This window comes from Pteropus medius, unplaced genomic scaffold, assembly GCF_902729225.1.
Source record: "Pteropus medius unplaced genomic scaffold, Ma_sr-lr_union100, whole genome shotgun sequence".
In the NCBI taxonomy this organism is placed as follows: Eukaryota; Metazoa; Chordata; class Mammalia; order Chiroptera; family Pteropodidae; genus Pteropus; species Pteropus medius.
In genome coordinates, this window is record NW_024349800.1 from 7,656,438 (window position 1) to 7,671,377 (window position 14,940).

Here is a 14,940-nt window from a genome sequence, read left to right on the forward strand (position 1 = left end):
AAAAGTCTAGAAGAAAAAATGTAAATTAACAATGATAAAATAATTTTAAACTTTAATAAAATTAAATTTATCAATATTGTACTGATTATTATTTCAACAGGAAGACATTATGAAAAGACCAATAATGACTAGAAGAGGAGAAATCTCAAGAATGAGGTCACAATTAATGGGAAATATTCTTTTTTTTTAAAGTTGGAACCAAACTATGAAAAGTCTAGAGTCAGCTAGATGACTCTGACCAGTCAATTATTTTTGTAAGTTCTTAAGGCAAAGAGTAATGAGCTAAGGGCAATGTTTCTGGAAGTTTCAAACTACCTGAAGGCTTTCTACTGAGACTAGAACTGCTCTGCCTTTGTGCTTAGCAGACTGAAATAATCAGATATATAGTTATGGTCCTGCATCTGAAACAACCCTCAAACAATGACTGGTTAGCACGTAAATTTTTGAGATCGCAGACCCTCTGGGGGTGATAATTCTGTTCACTGCCCACTCCCGGAGTTCCAGCAGTTATTCCTCAGTTACCCACAGAAGGAGCTGACTTGATAAGACACCCTCTATTGACTAACTTTCTTTTGCTTTCTCTTTCCTGTTTCTTGTGATACCTGGAATTGCCTCCTAAAAATATGCTTACACTTGAATTCCTGTCTCCAGGCCTGTCTGAGAGAACATAAACTAAGACAATATGTAAGATATTGAAAAAGAGAAATTCAACAGCCATAATTTATAATATAGGCCCTTTTGAGAACTTGATAATGCTTTTTTTAGACTCACTGACCCAAAAATGTATGCATGTGCGCACACACACAGTCACTTATACATTCATTCATTTAATTATTGTTTATTGATTTCCTGCAAGGAGCTATTAGGTACTATTAGCTAGGTGCTATTACGTTAGGTCATCTGTATATAGTAGAGAAGAAACTCTTAATAAAGCCTATTTGCAGACACACTTTTTTTATATGATTCCATTTCATTCTCAGTCATGCTGAAGTTCAAACATAGTGCTTGGACTCCAAAAATCACAGTGAAAAAACTATAAACAGTATCCTTACTATGGGAAGAAAAATTTGCAAGAGACTTTAAAGAATGCTGGTTTATTAAATGAGTTATTTAAACTGTTAAACTTCCTGAACTTAACTGATGATCTGACTATTTGACCAAAGTCTAAGTCATTGAAGTTTTGATGTAAGAGTACCTGAGGGCGTCTTCAGTAGCTAGTTTTCTAATAATTCATACTTCTTTATATTCATACTCTTGACTAGTCTCTTCCAACTCTGAACTGAGTATGTCCCTGTAACTTCTATGAACCAATAGACTGTGATGAAATTGTTGCTGTACAAGTTTGAGGCCTGAGCCTTAAGAAGTCCTGGAAACTTCTTCTTTGGCACCCTTGGAACACCATATGAGAAGTCTTGCTACCCTGCTAGAGAGCCTGCATTAAGAGAGCATGTGGAAAGAATACATTGAAAACCAGAGGGAGTGGGAGGAAGAGAGAAAGGCCTTATGATTACAAAGAAAGAGAAGGATCTGGCTTCTAGCCGTCCCTGACAAGGTGACAGAAGGGACTGCTGTGAGTGAGCCATCCTGGATGTCCCTGACTTATGACCCCCAAGACAGTTAGAGTTCTAAATGATATCACATGGAGTACGAAAACTTCCCAGCTTAGTTTGTTAACCCATGGAGTTTATGAGAGTTAAACATATAATTACATTAAGGTATTAAGTTTTGAGTAGGAAGCTAACTGAGAGAGCTACTCAGCTCTAAACATGGGCCATTTCTTATAGACAACAAAGGATGACAGATAATAGAGCAAGAGCCACAGAACTAGGACATAATAAATAGAGATTTTTTTTTTTTTTTACGTCCTGGATAGTGGGGCTTATTTGCATGCACCTGGCAGGATAAGAGTTGCAATGGATCAGTGTCTGGATAGTTTTCTGCACCCTCTACCCGGTGGAATGCAAGTGTCCATTTTGGTTCTTCTGTTCTCTGTTATCTCATCATCGTATGCTAGGTATAGATGTATGGTGGGGGGAAGTTAGAGAGGATAGATAACTGTCTCTGTGGATCCATAGATCGTCAGCTAAAAAGGAACCACACTTAAAGAAACCTCATCTGTAAGCAGGCCTGATTCAGATGATATTTTAATCCTGATGGCAAAAAGAAGGAAACTTTGGGGAGGAGGAGCTTTACTTGCCATATAGGAAGAATGTGAATCAATAAGGTTAGAGGAGGGACTGTAGCAACTAATCTCCAAAGATGATCTCTCAACGAATCATGTCTCCTGTGTGAATGCCCTTATGTAGTTCTCTCTCACACCGAATCGAGGCTAACCATATAACCTTAGCTAATGTATATGGCAACTATAATATATATATATATATATATATATATATATATATATATATATATATATATATATATATATATATATATATATATAAATAACAGTATATAGCAAAATAATGGATGCTCTGCCCATTTTGGACTGGAGCTTTGGGAAAGCCTGGCATCCTATGTTCATACATTGTTGAAGTGATGTGTAAGAAATTCAACTACCCATGGGAGAGGGCATGTAGAGAGGGAAAGTTATGCAACCTCGTGGAGAAAAACCTAACTCTCCCAGTTCTTCAGCCGACTCCAGGCATCCCAGTGTCCTGGCTGAGCCAATATTCCAGCTTCACCCCTCAAGCTTTCAAACGGCTGCAGTTCCTTCCAACAATAGTGATCTGATCCCAGTGAACCCACAGAAGCCAGAGACATGATGACAAGTCTCTTGTTTTGAATTGCTGGGTTTTGAGGGTTTTTGTTAAGTAGAAAAATGTATCTGAAAGTGTCTCATCTGCTTTGGAGATGACTTCCTCTGCTGAAATAACATATATTGTCCAACAGCCACTTTCTGAGTCTCAAAGTCTTTGAGTCTATCTGGGTCTAACTTATCTCAGCATATATTTTTAAAAAATATATTTAAAAAAATATATTTTCTCCTAATTATTAAAAATATATTCTATCCTAATAGTTTTCTAAAACTAAGATGTTATAGATTGAGTGGCTTACATTTGCTTATTTTCAAACTAACTGTGTTGGCTAAGCTGCTTTCTCCATATGAGAATTCTTAAAGGACTCACTCTTGAATCCTAATTAGCCAGAGGCCACCAGGATCAAGCCTGTATCTTAACAGAATCACATTTATTGACTTGCTGCATGTGGCAGATTTTCAGAGTAAATGTGGAATGCTGCTCTGTAAGAGGAAGAGGGAAGCTTCTTTTTTTAAGGTTTGGTTCATGTTGAAGGATTCTGAGGAAGGTCTGGGTATAGTAGTAGGATGTGTCTGAGGAGAGTTTAGACGAAACAGTGATTAAATGGGAATTGGTGCTGTCTTAAGGCAAGATACTTTAATGATTGGATATCCTCATTAATATATGAAAATAGCCAAGAGGGTTTGGGGCCCCATTGGTGAGAAAGCAGCAATAACTCAAAAAGGAGGTCATTAAGGCATTTTACAATTACTGCATGACTTTGTGAAAAACAATATTTTCTCTTAACTTTGCACATGGTTTTCACCTGTTTGTCCTCCCAGCCTGATTAAGGGCAAGACTGCTTTTGTTTTTTCCATCCAAGCTGGTTTTCACTCTATTTTAAATAAGTCTGTTCTGCTTTACTTTTATATCTTGAAAATGTATAATGTAAAAAATGCTGAAAATAACTTTTAACTTAAAATATAATTTTAAAATTCTACTTTTTATTTATCCTCATAATAGCTTATAAAATTTTGTAGGAAAAAGTACACTATTATGTATAATTTGTGTGAGATAAACCACATAAATTTTTATTTTTTAATTTAATTTTCCAGTTTTATTAAGATATAATTTACATAATATTACTTTACATTATATTACTCTAAGGTATACAACATATTGATTTGATGTGTGTATTGTAAAATGATTACCACAATAAGTAATATCTATCACTGTACACGCTTTTTTTCTTGTGATGAGAACTTTTAAAATCTACTCTCGGTAACTTTCAGATATACAACACAGTATTGTTTACTATAGTTGCCATGCTGTACATCACCTCCCCAGAATTTACTTGTTATTTATCTTAATTAGTTAATTAATTAATTAATTAAAACTTAAATTTATAAATAAATTCCACAAATATATTTTGATGGTCTACTAAGATTGTGTGTAGAAGTTTTCAATTAATGGATAATGCTGATGACAAAACTTTATCTCATTACTGTCCAGTTTTATTTTAATTAGTTAAGCTACTTTAACTATATGATTACTTAAAGTACAGTAGGTCAGACTGTATCAATTTAGAAAATCCTAAATCTCAAATAAATTTGGTAGAATTACTTCTAAACATGCATAACAGATGCGATGTAAATATGGATGTAATCATTCTCAAGTACTAGAACCTTTTCACAGTCTTTGACTACACAGTTGAAAATTATCACATACCATCTGGTTTGTGTTATATCTATATGGCAGTTTCTCTAAAGTAAAGTATTCAAGGTCAACCTTTCTGTAAGCTCCCTAATGTGCAAAATCTAATATAGGCTTGACATTACCACATAAAGGCAATTATCATGGTGTATACTAGACAACTGCAAAACTAAGTTCTAAATTTCAAGCAAGTATTTCCATAATGCATATATCTTTAATCTGAAAATAAGTATTTTACTGAAAATTTAAATTTTGGAGAACAATAGAGTTTTTATTTAATTAAGAATCAGTTTCTGAGTGACATGCTTGATAATTTTATTTTCTTCTACATATATGTTTTGTATTCGAAGCAAATTTATCATTTCTCTTTTCCATCTAGCATAGTTATGCCATAATAAGATTATGGCTAAGCAATTCTCTTGTGTGTTTTGAAGATAAATCTTATATGAAGAAAGGTTTTATGTACTAACCTTTACCAGATGTGTTTTATTTTGATTTATGACTTTAAAAGTATAATTTAAAAGTATGTTTTTTATTTGAGGATAATTTTAATGTAATGTGATTGAAAATTTTTAAAGTTTAACTTTTCTTATATCCCGTGAATTATCAGCCTTCTCTTTTATATTAACTCTGTGTCTACAATACAGTAAAATCGTGTCAATAATTTCCGTTGTTGACAATATAGTAGTTAAGTAAACAAGTAAGAAATCTGGTTAGTGTCATGAAAAAATGATAACTTGACTTAAATGTTCATTGTCAAGTCATTGGTTTGTCATGTTACAGAAACATCTAAAAATTATGTTATTAAAATCAAAATGTCACAGCAGAGAACATGAATTAAATGTTCTTTGTGATTGAAACAATAGTGGCAGAATAAGAATCAGACTAGCATCAAATTCAATCAAAAGCAATGGTTGTCAGAAGATAACAAAATAATATGTTAAATTTCTGATGAAAAAGATTTTTGAATGAGTATTAATATTCAACTGCTTATCAAACTTTGGATTTGAGAACTCACAAACCTCACAACTTACAAATATTTTAGGAAGTTCTTTAGAATGGACTTTATCAAAATAAGATACTAAACCAAAGAAGCGGAAAATATAGTATCCAAAATGGATAATGTCTTTTCCACAGAAGTAAAGACAGGAAGTCATGTGATGACAGTCCTGCAGGAGGGCAGGAGAGTGTCCCTTTTAGCTGCGATTAGGAAGGGGGCCCAAATACATAGCTCTGATGAGAAAAATTGTTGATATGAAATATTATCTTGAGAATTCAGAACAACTTCATAAGGTGACAAATTAAAAAAAAAATTCAAAGTTAAAGAATACAGATATTTGGGTCAAAATTATTGAATTTGATAAAATCAGATAAATCAAGAGATAAATCAAATTACAGACCTTAGGAATTTTAAGTTGTCCAAAAAAATCTCAGATAGTAAACAGTACTGAGTGTAATTAAGCATTAAGATTCAAAGATAGAAATCAGTAGATCTTCTCTTCAGCCTCAGGAATGCATGAGGACTTGCTTTTTATTTTAATCATCCTTCTTGGTAATCGATGAGATGTAGCAGCACCGGAGAATGGGAGCTTATCATATACACACTTTAGGATCCTTTTTGACGATGAAATTTTAAAAAATTAAAAGACCTCTTAGCTGACAGTGTTTCTGCGTTATGTTAACCATCACCACTTAGCCTTGTCTCAGGGGCTACACGAGTTCCACATGCTGTGTGATTTAGGAACATGAGCAGCTATACCTGGAATCCAAGAGATTTTTTCGCTAACATTGCTGTGCAGGTGGGTACCCCTCTTAGTTATCCCTTCTCAAAGTCAGGTTAATTTTGTTGGAGGCCTGATGTATTAGTTCTCTTTTTCAAGAAGCAGATGCCATCACAAGATTATGCGTACAAGAGATTTATCGGGTTGGATGAAAAGGGAGGAATCTAGAGTAGCCAAGGAGTTTCTTCAGACTCTCTGAGAGAGAAGTAAAAGAGATTAGGCAAGAAAATTCTCAGACTGCGACACCGTTTTCGCAGAAAACTTCAGCCAGGCCAGTGGGGCATCCCAGAGCTAAAAACGTCTGTGAAAAAGTTCTGCATCTTGTAGAAAAGGCCTTGCAGAATACCACTGCCTTACTCAGTCATTGATTGAGAGCAGCCTCGGAGTATTGTGGCATCTGCACAAATGTGGGGTGGGTCCAGAACATTATATCAGCCATTGATCAATATGCTCCCTGTAGAAGATTTGAGGGTCTTACTTTAAAGGCCAGCACAGTCCACCCCTTGTGACTCACAGCTATGGCGAAGTTCACTAGAGTTTTCAGAAGCAGCTTCTTCATGTCTCCCTTGGGCCTCTCTTCCTAAGAGGAAACATAGAAAAGGCAGATCAGTGGAATAAACTATAGTCTTTTTGGTATAGTTTGTGTCAGGGCCATAACTGGTACTCATCTTCTCCCTCCATGTTCCATCCGAATTTCCCCTTACCTTCATCCATCTCCTTGCATGTTTTTGTGTATTACTTGATTATACAACCCGAACCTAAATTCCTGTGGGATTTTAGTCCTTGAAAATTATATCTTTTCCAGTTTGGGTTACTAAAAGTATCCATTCAGCAATCGTGGGGCATGGGAGTATCAAGAGGTGCCATTGGATCACCGAGATTCTTTCTATGTATCTAGGTATCTATCTATGTATGTAGGTATGTGTGTATGTATGTATGTATGCATGTATCTATCTGTCTACCTATTTATCTATCATCTATCATCTAATCTATCTAATCTATATATCTATATATATCTATATCTGTATATTTGTCTATATATTATCTATATCTATCTATATATATTACCCTGAACTCATGAGACAAATGCAGTCCTACCTCCTCCTGCTGACTTTAGTCAATTAACATGCCATATGACCCTTCTACTAGCCTGATGGTCCCTGGACACAAGGAGTCCAAAGTGCTCGGGAAGCAGTTGTAGTTCAATGGAACACTTAATGTGTGTTATGTCACGAATGACCCATATTTGGGGAAATAAGGTCAACCCAGCAGAGTTCGAGGTTGCAGGAATGGGAAGCTCAAATACCCTTGTGCATCACTGGGAATAATGGCAAATGGAGCCACACCTACTTCCACCACTTGGTTCCCAGACCCATTTGGGGACACAGAACTATATAGAAGCTTTGCATTTAAAGCCTATTTTGCATCTTGAAGGATGGCAATCCATTCTTTAAAGAAAGTGTCTCCAAGCTGGCGTTCTATCCTTGCCTGTAGAAGGCTGCTCCAGCCCTTTATGAGGCCAGCTGCTTCAGAAAAATACAGTGGTGCTACAGCAAGCAGACCTCTTGGCAACAGACCCACACTCATACTGCTTTTGCTTTAAAGTGAGTCCCCTGGTTTCATGCAGTGCTGTCTGGTCTCCTGTAATAGGGAGAATTCTAAAATAACCCCCAAGTTCTGCCCCCCCATATGTACAAACTCTATAATTCAGTATATATCATTCTCTTCTGACTGCCTACGGCCTCCTCTGAATTTATAATTTGATGGGGCCGGAAGAACACAGCTTATAACGGAAAGTTCCAAATGCCTGGTCACTTGTTACTCCCTGTTCAAGTATTCTGTCTCTGCCAAGGCTCAGTAATATGCCATGAGCTATTTCTCAAAAGGGATATTAAACTTTGCTGGAGATTGTATGTCCTTGCTGAGGAAGGGGATGTTTCAGTTTCCTTTGGCTTTCCCCACTATGAGAGCTCTTACTCCACAGGCTAAGGAATCAATGAATAGGGCTTACTTCAACTAACAAATATAGCCTCCCCTTGAATGTGGGTGAGTCTTACCTAATCAGGTGAGTCTTTTTAAAAGAAGGTCTACAGATCAGAGAGAATAAGTCAGAGAAATTTGTATGTGCAGAAGGTGTTTTTCTGTTGATCTTGAAAAAGAAAATGGCATGTCATTAAGAGTCATATAGAAGAAAATGCCAGGCAGCCTATAGAAGCTGAGAATGAGCCCCTGGTAATAGTCACAGAGATCCCCATTTTATAACTGCAAGAAATTAAATTCTGCCAGTAATCACTTAAGCTCAGTGAGGATTTGGAGTTACAGGAAAGAACATAACTAACACTGTAATTTTTAAGATACTATGCAGAGAATCCAGCTAACATGTACTTGGATTTCTTATCAACAGAAGCTGTATGATAAATGAATATCATTTTAATTCACTGAGTTGGTGATAATTTGTAATGAAACAATAGAAAACGCATTACACATTCTGTCCTGTAGTATAGAAATCTGTAAATCCATGTACTAGTTTGTCTAGGGCTCTGTAGTCAGGAAAGCCAAACCTATACCTGGAATACATTTCAGTACCATGTGAAGTTAAACTTCTGGCTCTTCTAGAAAAGCGTGGGCCCATTGTAGTTGATTTGCCACCAATTAGCTTATTTTTGAGTAATAGTGTCATACTGGGGACTCAGAATAGGTCTGTATCTGGCAGATTGGGCATTCCAAAGCAGTGGTAGCTAGACACGTCTTGGAAAGTGGAAATCCACGTTGCTGAGTCAAGTCATAGCCTCCATTTTTGCCACCCACCACACTAGCAGTAGATGTTAAATGGGATTTGATGGCGAAAGAAGATTGACACAATCCAAGATAAAATACTTGCCAATCTACCGTTTATTACAAGAAAAAGGTATAATATATTAGCAACAACATTAAAGTAAGCATATACATCACAGCCAAAGGCTGTCTCAAAGCCAGAGATCCAGAAACATCAAGTGTGGGCTCCCATTATGATCCGTCTCTAAGGCCATGGATGGATGCACTTTTTTTCTTGGATGAGGAATCGCCAATGTGTTCGTGGAACACCTTGGAATTAGGGAGCTCAAAATGGGATCTTGGCTGGAGATTTTTATGTTTTGTTGACTATGTAACATATTTCTGCTACATAACAAGCTTTAACAGCAGAGTTCTCCAGGGTCTTACAGAGACCAGGTGCAAATCATCAATCTCATTGTTATCAATAAACAATGCTGACGAGCTGGAATAAATGGGCCGGAAACTCTTCAGACTTATGGTTATAAAGCAACACTATTAATCAGAATGTTTCATGTCTTGACTAAGGGTCATTGCCATGCACTAACTTTAGCAAGATGGTTCAAGCTAATTCTAAGCCTGCTGTAATTAACCTCCACAACACAGCCGTTATTCCATTTATATGCCTATGTTTCCTATCATGCCAATCCCAAAAAGGCATGTGAAGTTTAGCTAACATCAGTTGGCCAAGTAGTTTTATCTACTTAGTTGTCCAATGCTGCTTTCATCATAGATGCTTTATGATGGGCATCAGCATATGATATGATATTTTCACACCTGATGTCCACTTCCACGTGCCATCCATTCATGTGTCACAAAGTGGTGGCCAGCTTCACTATTGGCAGCTCCACCCACTGGGAAACTTTTTTTTCCCATCTTCATTCATAGCCATCCTCAATGTGGCTGTGTTGCTAATGCCACCCACTTTCAGTTTGTACCCACATACTGAGCTAACCCATTCATAAATGAACCTTGGGGATTATTCTTTCTCCTTCAGTTCAGTATTCAGGGACACCAGTATGAACTAAGATGTGAACTATGAAGGGTTTATTTGTGTAAATTTAGTGCTGACATGAGGGTCTAGGTTACTCATTCAAGCATGTTTATCTGTGTCCTCTTAGACCGCTCAGGTTTGATCTAGGATATAGCATGTCCCAAATTAGGACTGCTGATAGAACCCTCTGAATTTATAACTTTGTGGGTCCAGTAGAACACAGCTCATAATGGGCAATTCCTGGTGCGTTGTCACCTGTTCCTCAATGACCAGAAGTTTTGTCTCTACTAGGATTTAGTGACATGCCATGAGCTATTTTTTTCAAAAGGCATATAAATCTCTTGACAGCTAGGCAAATGACCACAAGGTGTCCACTGAGCCCGCAGCCCCGCTGTGAGCTAGAGCTTAGCCAGGGCCCTGATTACTGTCTGTTCTTCCCATTCTAACAAGGGAGCTATAATAAAAATTTGTGTCACTGAGTATCACTGTCAACCAGATCGTATGCCCAATAGTCCTCAGAATATCTGGAAACTATCGTTTGCTTAGTGTAGAATCACCTGAGTAAATGTCTGTAGGTTCCTTTGGTAAAACAGGAGAAATCCTTCCAAGTATATAATCTCCATGGCATTAGGGTCCTAATGGGATATAACCTTCTAGGAAGCTGACCACTCCTGTGCTCATGAGCTCTGGGTTCAAAACTGGCTCAAGTGTGACTGTTGCATCAAGGACTGAGTCTTTAGCTCTTGCCTTCTTACTTTTATGGCTTGGTATGTTAAGTAGCATTCTTTTTGCTGTGTGTTGATTTTGTCTATAGGGACACCATGGTATATTTAATATCTCCTCAATTGCTTGTCATTCAGTTCCTCTCAGCATCATTCAATTTAGCACTAGTGGTGAGATCTGAGCACAAAGTGGGCAGTGAATGTGAGGTTTAATTATTCTTTTAGTCTTATAAAATTTTTCCTTTCTCATAAAAAATAGATCGCTAAACTACAAAATGCCACATCTGAAATTGATGGAGATGATTAAACATTACCCATAGGTTGGGAGTGCTGTATCAAGATAAGACTTGAGTTGAACCTACATAAGAGATGGTGAATTTGTTCTTTTGTGTGAAATGTTCAGGTTTGGGTGACTAGAGAGAAAGACTGACCCACAGAATTTGTGCTCCTTTTCCCACAGAACACAGTTACAGCCCGGAAGTGCTTTATGAGCCTTCCCTTGCATCTTACCATGGAACTTTTCTCATCTGTAGATTGTGAATAGTAATGGCAAGCACTACTTCAGACCCTGGACGTATGGAGTGGCTGTGCTTTCTCTGTGTTCTTTCACTTCCTTCAGTTGTGTGCAAAGACGACATCCTAGGACAGAGATTTTCAAGGTATACTACATCAACAGCATCTGAGAACATGCTTAAAGCAAGTTCTAGGCCTACCTACCTCTGACTTTGTAAATAAGAAACACCGAGGTTGGGAAGGGTGTTAAGGGTGAAAGCAATCTTTGTTTTAACCTGTCCTCCAGGTAGTTCTGACGCCCAATAGAATTTTGCAACAGCCCCAGGAGAGGGTAGTTACAAAGGATAGAAGGAGACTAGGTCTCTGAATCCCTGTATCCCTGCGTTCCCAAAGCACTTCTATGAACTGTGATTGAGAAATAGATTCTCTATGTAGGTCCGTTACAGATTTTAAGTCTATTGTTGCAATAGTTTAGCATTATCATAACTAATACAAATACAAAATAAGGGAATGGTGACAATGAACTCAAGTGTACTGTGAAGACAACTCCTCGAGAATAAGAGTTGGGATATAACCAAAAATGGGCAAAGATGCAATAAAAGGAATGCTTTAGTTAAGAGAGATTTTATGATTTATATAACCTGTTAGGAAAAGAAGATGTGTATTTTTAGTTTGAAAATAATCTTATGAAATAAAGATGATTTTGAAAGTACTCACTTTTTATTACATGGAATTATGTTATAGATCTAATCATCTGTTACTTTTTTCACTCAGCAGTGTGTAATTAAGATCATTTGTGTCCTTATATATAACTGATTTCTTGCTGCTAACTGATGAGTAATATTTTACGGTGTGCATACATGTTTTACTTGCCCCCTTTTCCAATGAAAGAACGTGGATAGGCTACAAGATCCAAACATGGAAAATAAAGCAGAAATTAGAGGAAATGTGACAATTTATGAGAAAGGTGACAGATAAAAAGGGATATGTAAAGGCTGTGATTCTTTAAAACTACAAATTTTGTTTGTTGCGCTTGATCTGCATACTTACTTGAACTATATAATTTTATAAAACTATCACATAATAGGTAACATATAAACCATAAGCATCATCATTTCACTTTGTAACTAGATACCACACTAATGTTTTGTGGATGGACATAATTTCTAAGGTTTGGACCAATTTGAGTCGAAAAGCCAGAAATATTTCTTGTAAACAACAGTTGACCAATTCACAACTCATGGGCTACGATGGTCTACAGAATCACTTTACTTGCCTGTAATTTTTTTTTTTTTTCCCAATCAGCTAATAGTTAAAAAATTGGAAGAGTTAAAATACAAATTAGGTAACATTTATTTTATGTCGTGGAAGATATTTTAAAACATTTTTACACCAAGTATGCATGTTATGCAGCAGAATGTAAGATTCCCCCTAAAATGTTTGGTAAAATAGGAAATTCTTAGAAAAAGTTTGTACTTATCGAATGCCCCTTCAGGCTATAGACCAGGAGTTAAAGTTTACCTATCTCCAGAGTTAAGGACACCACCTAGATAAATCTGAGATGTTCTGCCTTACGGCATCCTGTCACATCATCACGGACTCTTCCTTTAAAGGGAACAGCTTAACGGAGTCTAATACTTTTGGTGACAGATGGTGAAGTGGTTTTAAGTATAGCATCCATTTTTATTAAAAATGTAAATTGTAAATATTATGAATAAGAAAATAAAGCAAAATATATTCTATGCAGTATTTTTGATGAATTACTAATGTTAAATATTATTTTTGAAAACTCTGCTAGTGTGTTTAAAAACATGTCACAGAAATTGATATCTCTTTTGGCAAAACTATTATCTGGGGCATACACTAATAGAAAATTGTACCTACCTTTTTCTTCAGATATTTAACAATTAATATTTATATATATTTGAGGAATTTTTTTGTGTATTAAAATTCAAATGAGTAGTTTTCAGAAATATTGTGGTTTTTAATGTATGCTTAACCCTCCATTTGAAAACTATCATGGTATTTTACCAAATTTGAAATAAAAATATCTTTGTTATTTTGCTTGATATTTCACTAAAATAATACATTGATTTGTATGGTATTGACATTCACATTATACTGAGTAATTACTTCGATTTTATGGAAGATCTCTTATTTTTTCTTTTTCAAAATTGATAGATTTCACATTTTTTATATTAATTTTACCATATGCACATTTTACAGTTATTTCCAAATGTATTTCTAAATTTTTTATAATTGTTCACTACTCCACTTGAGGAAACAATTTATTTCTATATATTTTTTATTTTGATTTTTTGGTGAATATACCATTTATGCAAAAGAGCGATTATGCCTATATATCTATTTGAGAGAAAAATAACTTAATCTCAAGTACAAATATTCAAGTTTATCAAACAAAATAATTTGTTGAATCATCTTATTTTCTTCTACTTTAACCACGCATTTAAGTAAATGGCTTTCCAGCAATAGCAAACAGTTACCATTTTAGTTATGCCATGTTAAGTAGTTTTTTGAACATTCAGTCTGTTACATTGCTTAAAGATAGAAAATATTTTCAAACATGATTATTGTAGACAGATACATTTTAAATTTAATTATATTAAGTATGGCTCTTCATAAAGTGTCATTATTTCTAATTACTTTTCAGTTGATTGTCTCAGATATTTTATGTAAAAAATGCTATTCATGTGCAAATAATCCTTGTGTCACCATATTTCTAATATTTCTTTTATTTGAATATTGAATTTTATGTAGTTTTCCAAAAGCAGTGTTAAAATATTGATTTCAGTGGGCATCTTATTGATATTATGAATAATGTTAAAAGAGAATGCAAAAAATAAAACATGGAGAAAGAGAGAAACAGAGACAATCAGAGAGACAGAGGGATTTGTGAAAACAATCTAAATGAATTTTCAGTGCATATCTAAATATAATGTTCTCTTTTCTTATTTAACATAATAAAACATATGAACACATATCCTAATGTTAACAATCCTGCAATCCATGAATGAACCCATAAGCTCCTATGAGGTGATAACATGCTTAGAGTTTTTCATCGATATGCATGAGTGAAATTAATATGTGTAATACCAGTATACGCTATCTCTATTTTGTTCTTGTTTCAGATAATGCTAATTTGTAAGTGCCATTGGCAACTTTCCTTCTCCTGTTACTTTGGAAAAGTTAGTACCACCTATCTATGGAAGTATTTTTTGGAAGCTTTCTTTATGCTTAGAGTCATTAGTCTCTTCAGATATTTAAAGTTTTCTTTATTTTTTACTTATGTATTCTTAAATAATTAAGATAATTAATTAGAGTAAAACCTTCAAATTTATTGAGAAAAATTTGTGGAAATTATCTCTTTAAGATATTAAAAACCTTATAAATGTAGTATATGTCTTCCCACTGTAAGTTTTGGTGTTAGTGGACATACATATTTTTCATTAAACTTTTATCTATTTTATTATTTTTTTCAAACCAGTAACTCTTAAGTCTGTCATTGTAACAATTTTCTAATTCATTGTTTTTTGAGTTTATATTTAATAATTTCTCAATTCTATATTTGTTTTTTATTATTAATTAAAACAATTTATTATATGACTATAGCTTTTATTGAAAGCAAATCTGAATTTATCTAAATGTTC